Here is an 8,266-nt window from a genome sequence, read left to right on the forward strand (position 1 = left end):
ACCTATGAGTTAGAGTTGCCAAAAGGAATTGGGATTTCACCCATATTCAATATTGCCGATTTATACCCCTACAAGGAATCAGAAACAGAGGCAATAGATGAACATGTGAATGAGGAAATTCAGATTTTGGAATGGGAAAAAGTTTGCCAAAAAAATCACAGAGGGAAGTTGAAGTTGTTTTAGATTGAAGAGCGATCAAGAAAACCAGAGGAAAAACATACTATCAATGTTTAATCAAATGGAAAGGACAACCAGTAGAAGATGCCAGTTGGATGTCAGCGGCTGAAGTGCAGAAGTACCAGGTTGATCCTGAAGTTTTGATCAAGCATTGTTTTCTTCCCCATGAGTCTGATGCAGGAGCATCAAATTACAATGATTGACATTGACCTAGCTGGTCAAATTTCTTTACCAAAGAGGGCGGGTCCTCTAAAATCTTTATTCATTTGTAATAAGTTGTTGAGGTTTCCTCTAGAAGGAAACAAACAGATCGATTTTGTTAGCATAGGTGTTCATAAATGAAAATAGTTAGGGATTATAGTTTTGTTGTGAGACTTGATTGGGATTTGGTTGTTAATCCCTTAGAATGAGTGTTGAATAAAAATATAGGGATTTTGTAATTAGATGGCAAGGATTTTTTTCCAAGTGTAGTAGTTCTGCAGAATAGACGAAAAAGGTTTGTTTTGGGTTTTGGTGTGAATTTGTGATTGTTGTGTGTCTTCTGAAATTTTCTAAGTATTAGTTGAAAGCAGTGTGTAACATCTCATGATTGCACATTGGATTCATAAATTCACTGTGTAAATGTATGTATAATAGCTACATGGATAATCCCTACGTATTAAAGGATCTTTACATATTTGTATGTGGTATGAGGGTCCTAGTGCATTGGTTGTATATGATTTGAATTATTCATATCAAATTAGTAACCTTGTTTATGTATCGCCTGTGATGGGACGGATCGGTGTGCTATATTTTAAACAATGTGAATGAAATTAAAATTTCTATGTGGAGAGAAGTGCAAGAAAATAGGGCTTAACTCTATGAAGCCATATTTCGAATTAATTACCTTTTCCAGCAACTTGTAAAACAATGTGATAAGAAGTTGAAAAGGAAGAACCTAGCGATCCTTTGCCAATTCAATTTATAAGCGAGAGAGAGGAAGCATATCCTCTATTTGTGTAGAAGAATTTCGGCCTTAGAAGGCCATCACTTCCACAAGTATGGTTGTCCTAATAATACATCATAAACTTCAAGAGGAGCAACATCACACAGTACCTCACCCGTGAAGGCTTGATGCTATAGATAAGGTGGCACTGTTGGCTGACGTAGAGATATCTTCATTGGTGAAGCCACTTGATGGTATACGGATGTGGATGTGTTGCAGTCGGTAGGCCTAGCCGCTTCAAGAACTTTGCTGAAATGAGGTTATTTTGGCTTTCACTGTCGACAATGAACTGCAGCGGAGAACCCTTCACCCACATATGTGAGTGGAAGAGGTGTTCCCCCTCCTCTAGATCTTAAGGCTCAATCTTTTGGATCTTGGTGGTGGACATGGTGGCACTGGGCTCCGTCAATGATCTTCTTCCCTTTGTCATTCCCCTTGTCAAGTTCTGACTCAAAGTCGGAACATCTATCTTATTCGAAAACCTTTAGCTCGGCCACCAGTGACTGCTTGGCCCGACACTCACTTGTGTTGTGACTGGAGCTCTTATGGAACTCACACCACTTTCTCATGTCCTTCTTTGTCTTCGTGATGTTGTTCTTTTCTCGCGGCTTCGGCGGGTTATCTTGGGTCGCCTCGCCTTAGCTTTGTCCTTTTCTCTGCGGTTTGGGGCTACCTTTCCCTTGCTTTGGATTCGCAGATCCAAAGTCTCACTTTTTCTATTTAAACTTCTACTCAATCTTGACAGCGTATCAGTACGCCGTGCCGAGCGAGGAGATTTCCAGGGACTCCATCTCGTCCTTGATGTACTTGTGTAGATAGTTGTGGTACTTGAGTACCAAATGCCGCTCAAAATCCTTGATACCCAACTTCATGTGAATCGTATGAAAAACATTGGTAAACTTCGGCACGTCTTGGTCCCTTCCCTACTGCAGCGTGGTCCACTTTATGTATGTATCCTCATAGCTCCCCACAGGGTAATACTGCTCCTTGATGGCATCCCAGAACAAATTCCAAGTTGGTGCGGCTGAAAATAGTGAGGGTGTACTTTCATCCTTCTTTTCACAGTAGGTTTTCCACTAGTCCTTGACGTGAGGGGTGGCTTTGAGAAGTGCAAGTGTAATCTTTTCTCGGCTGGAAAAATCATGAATAAACAAATATCCTTCTAGCAGATTTAACCATTTATCTACGACGTCTGCATCTATCTAACCTTCAAATATGGGGATGTCAAAGTTAACTTGTACCTTGAAGGGTGTGGCACTTCCAGAGTGGTTGTTGGAAGGAGATGCATCGCCTTTGGGTAGCTGCTAAAGGATCTGGGCAAAGTTGTCCATCATCGTGTTCCTTTGTCGCTCGAGGGCTTCTTCTAGCAAGATTTTGAAAGGATCTCTTGCCCCCTCATCTTTCTTTTCTTCTACTATGGGAGGTCGTCGGGGTTTGCGAGGTTGGTCTTGCAAAGGTTAGACCAATTCGAGCCATAACTCCTTATATCCCGACCTCGTTGGGGACATGCAAAGAAAAACCAAGAAAGAGCGGAGCGCTATGATACCACTGATCCGAACTTAAAAAGGAACGCAAAAAATTACAGATATAACCATAAATACAGAGATGCAACAAAAATAACACTTCATTCCATTAATATCAAGTACTGAAATAAGCTTACAAATAGAAAGGAAATAAACTAGCTTGGGCGATGGTTGCTTATCTCTGAAAAAAGATGTGGTGGCTACATGCCTCTGAATTGTATTGCAATGAGGCTCGAGACTTATTTATTATTGGGAAACAATGGAAAACAATAAACATCCAAAAATCTAACCCTAGGAGATGAAGCGCCAAAACTATGGGCCCTGTTTGGATAAGTTGGTACATCAACTTCCAAGGGCCATAACTTTGGCATATGATCTTCATTTGACGTGCACAATACCTCATTAGAAATATATATCCGAGGACTACAACTTTCGAATGGAAAACATAATTGATGACTAATTTTTTTCCCTATTTTCCCAAAAAGCATCGTTTAGGGCCTCAACGGCTCTGGAAGTTCAAGACCCGAAAAACTGCCAAAAATAGTAAAATGTCCTACAATCAAGGAAACAAAAAAACTGAAAGAGACAGTGGTGGGGGTCCAAGTGGAATAGGCGGGTGGCCACCAACATCCACCTGGACCAAATTCAAAGTCTCGGCCTTCCTCTTTTATCTCTGAAACATTCGACCTAAATCTTCGTCCATGCAACTTGCACTTGTGCTTCAGATTTTTGCACATGTGGATTGTTATAAGGTAAATTCTCAATCTTCCCTTGCTAGACAAGAATTATTTTCACCTTCGCCTGAATTTTCTCTTCTTCTCCATGTCTTCACACCTTCTTCTTGTCCTTGAATTACAGATTGAATATGAGATCGTGAGATGTCACAATAGGTCAAGTGCTCTACTAATATATAGTCTTTAAGAGGGACGAAATTCCTTCATTGAGGCCAACTTGATAGGAATCTAAGCCGACTTGGTGGAGTGACAAGACACAATTTTAACACAAAAAATATTTTTCTTTGTTGACATAAGAAGCCCAAGAAGGGTCTGAAAACAAGGACTATGACTTATGATACAATCCTAGAAGCACTCAACGGATGCTTTGACCTATAAAATAAATTGAGCATGAAACCCATGCTCATAAAAAAATAATTATTTGATCTTTACAATGATTTTATTTTCTTCTTTTTACAAATATATAAGAATTACATCATGTCATGAGTCAAGCAACAATTATGAAGATCAATACTAGTTACATTTTCAGCAAGAGGACTCCACAAATTGAGTACTAAAAAATTTGTGTTTGTAATGTGTGATTAGTATCCCTTTCAAAGGAGGAATCATAATGAAGTACAATGGTTTGGACAATTTTTAAGAAGGTGGCTCAACACAAGGGCCCTTCCCAATCTTACTAACATTTCCAAAATAATCAGATTAGGTTGAAGTGATGCACCAAAACTCAAGGACAAACAACATTGATAGATAAAAGATCAAGCTCTATTTACAAAAGGGTAACACACAAGGTTGTTGCCACAATGAATCTCCTAATCATCTATCATTTCCCAAGCATATTACAAAAGTGAATCGTCAACATCCCTAGATCTATCCTCTATGTGAGTATTTGTATAAGAGGAGCATTAGGGTGGATCAAAACCAATTTCCCCAATCTCATATTTGCTTATATAATACAATAAAGATAGCAAATGATAACACCCAAAACAAATTGGGTCATTTACTCCCCAAATACAAATAAGGTATAACAAATCATTTCCATACTTTGAAAATTGCTAAGATTCATTCCTCTTGTTGATTACACAATGGATTTGGTGTTTTCCTCAAATCTGGGCATTGTTTATGAATATAGGTGAATTTGTACATTTTGGGCAAATTGGCATTAAATAACCGAGCATATCTCAAACTATGCTAACTTTTGGAAAATATCCTACAAATTACTCAATTTTTCATACTGGGAACAAAACCCATGTTCCAGAATTTTCATATTCGTCCTCATTGTCTCGTAAATCATGCCCAAATTATTTAGAAACTTTGACTTGTGATGTTATTTTCGAGTTGAAGGCTCACACTTGTGACCTAGGTGCAATCTAAATAGCATAGAATTTTATTGACACCTGAGCCTTCAACACCCATGTGGCTTAATTCCATCTATAAGGGCACAACTATGCTAAACACAATCAAGTATTAGAAGTGAACTGTTGGTAGAGGAGCTAGGCTAAACAATTTATCATTCACAAATTTAACTTAAAACTCATTTAGTTCATTAGAGACTTAGGAATTAATAAAAACAAGCAACTTCTACCTCTATATGTGTCTTAAAGGGTTTTGGCTTCAAAAAGGTAGAAATGTATCGTAAGTTAGACAAAATGCAGTTATGAGCGTAAGATATGAGCGGTAAAAAGTTAAATGAATCATTGAAAAATATGACAAAATGGGAGCCCAACAATCACATAAATAATAGAGAAACTTTTTACAATTTTAAAGTAAAATAATTGGTTAAATAATATGCTAAAAATCATAAAAATCCCCGAAATAGATATTTTCATCTTTCCATACCACATCATGCTTAAAAAAACTCAACACTCATTTATTAACAAGATTGAAGTGACATCCATTGTCTTGTATAACTATTAGAGGGAAAAGCCCTTGAAATCTCAATTGAATGTGTTGTTACCAAAATGTGGTTTCCTATCATTTAAGTTGATAATAAGATTATTATATATCAAGAATTTACCATTTAATACCTCACAAGAATGGGAAGTTTTGAATAAATTGAAAGGTGACTAAATGAAATATATATTCATACATTTTTCCTTAAAATCTTCTAAGTTATGATTGATTTCTTTGTGAATCACGTGTTTATAAACATCATTGAGATATTATATGCTATACTAAAATTATGTGTATGCCATTATTGTACCATCATGGCTAATTGGGTAATCATTCAAAAGTAACTATGGGTATTAAAAGGAATGCTTTAAGAAAAGATAGGATACGTACAAATAATTGAAAAAACTCTTAACCATCAAAATTTTAAAAAACTTTGGGAATAACCATTATAAAAGGTGATGAGTAAAGAACACAAAGTTGGTGTGCTAAGGCCATTTTCTTGTCTTCATAATTTGAGTTATATTATTTTTGTCATGACGTGTCCTAATCTTATTCTTTTGTTCTGATGTGTCCTAATCCTATTCTTGCAAGTGTAGAATCCGAATCCTTCAATATTGCTAGTTTCCATATTCTATGCATGAAAATTTGTGGATAATTTCTTATTGTCACAAGTTATTTAAAACATCCCAGTCACATTTTACGTTTTAATATTTTTTTGGACCGGATTATTATTTTATTGTTTTTTTATAAGAAAATCTGGGCAGATCAACTCCAAAGGAAATCTTGGGAATCTTTTGAAGCTCATTGGCCAAAGTAGCAAGGCCTAACTCCAAGGGCGTCGAATAGAATTGACCCTATGACCTCCCGATTAGCGAGATACTTAACAACGGGACTCGACCAATTAAACTAACCCTTGGAGCTGACCTTGATTATTATTATTAGGTAGCCAAAATTTCAACTTTGAAAACTAAATTCACTGACGCAGGAAAACCCACGTATACCCACAATATGCATGTAAAATGCACATATTTGTTTTGCCCCATAAATTTTAACTCTCTACCGAGTCAAATCTTTAGTGCTTAATGGTTAAGGCCCCTTTAATAAATCTCTGTAGAATGATTTATTAACTAAACGCAGTTTGCCCTTCATTAATCCTATATATCGGAACTTTATAACTCACCCCCATAAACCTTCTTAACCTTATGCCCACATATATATCCAACTTCATTAAACTTTAATGTATCGTGCATATATATAACCAAACCCCACAAAACCTTTATGCTTGGGTTATTCACAGGTTTAACCCACAAATCATCTATCGGCGCTATTTCTATTATAAACCCTTTATAACAGAAGTTCATATAAAATATACTTTTTCCGCTTTTCCACAGTCTTTACACATTTATCAATGCATGCCTTATCGTTATCACAATTCTCCGCGGGTCACATTAACACATTTCTCGTTCACATTCAATTATGCGATTAACATAACCGGATTCCAAGTGCAATTAACCACGCCTATACGTTATCGGGTCCACTCCTATGTCGCATTGGTTAAGGGCTAAGGTCTATTTCCCATAGATATTTGCGATGCAATCAAATCTCTGATTGCATCGAACATCGCAATCACATATCGCAATCGCTTGTGGCCGAGGTTAGTTCACTCATCAACGAAACATTGCGATGCGAGATTTATTAAAGCTCCTCCACCGTTGATTAGGGCATACGATCCAACGGTTCACAATGACATCGCCTGTCGCAATCGCAATTCCCTTAAGGCCGGTTCATTCACACCTGTGATAAGTTGCGATGCGATATTGAAAGTTCTGTTCCATACGACTTGATCTCATCCATTGATCTGGTAAATCCAACGGTGCATGTGCATTAACACTTCATTCTTTCATTCTTCTTTCCAATTGGGTTTTACGCCATTTCTCCAATGTTCCTCTGTGGCTTCGGCTATTTCAGTGATTCTTCGTCCTTCCATTGTTCCGCTGCGCGACTCCCTCCTGAGCTTAACTTCGCATGTTATTTAATCACTATCATTCTTGGATATTACTTCGGTCTTGCAATCGATTCACACTCCATTGCGATCCTCTGTCTCATTCTTCTTCACTGTATATTCTGTCGAACTCTATCTGCATACATATGTTATACAGAATTCTGATTCATTCATAATTCATCATGCCATACTTCAAATCATACATCTATACAGTTTTGAATTAATCCTCTTTATATATATATAAACACATAGTTATACAATTCTCTATCTTTTGCCTGATCTTCTAATGTCAATGGCATCTATTTTACAATCTGTCCGTAGGCTCACAGTCACACTCTAACCAGCTAACCCATCCAACCTATCTCTCATGATTTTGCCTTCTAGGCTTACATTTATACAAAGGGATTCTAAAACCAATACCTGTTTTAGATCCATAAACTCCTCAACAAAATCCTAAAATGTTTAGAAAATCTTCGGCAAAATCACATAATCAATCTTTTGTCGACGCGTTTCGAACCAACTAGTGTGGTTCATCGTCAGGACAAGTTGAAAAACAGATCCAGCTTAGCCTGTTTAAATAGCTAGAGCAGAGACACCAACGGTTACCTGACTAAGGGAGCAAGGTCAAATTCAGTTAATTTAGGTATAAAATAGATAAATAAATAAATTATAATATAATAATAAATATATATATATATATATAAATTTTATATATAAAATCCTAAAATCTCTTCCTTATCTCTAAGGATCCTCTTCAATCCCCAAAATCATGAACTAACTCATAATCTGAGTTTTACAATTAATTCTTAAATCCCTCAATCTCTCAACTATCATAAATCTCTCATATTCTCCTACATTCGAGAATATTTATAAATATGTCTCACAATATTCAATTAAATCCTATTCTCATTAAAATCACTCAAAAGCCTAAATAATTATATTAATTCACACTTAG

The sequence above is a fragment of the Pinus tabuliformis genome, chromosome Q (genome assembly GCF_031772625.1).
Source record: "Pinus tabuliformis cultivar Carrire ecotype Pingquan chromosome Q, CPIR1, whole genome shotgun sequence".
NCBI classification, from domain to species: domain Eukaryota; kingdom Viridiplantae; phylum Streptophyta; class Pinopsida; order Pinales; family Pinaceae; genus Pinus; species Pinus tabuliformis.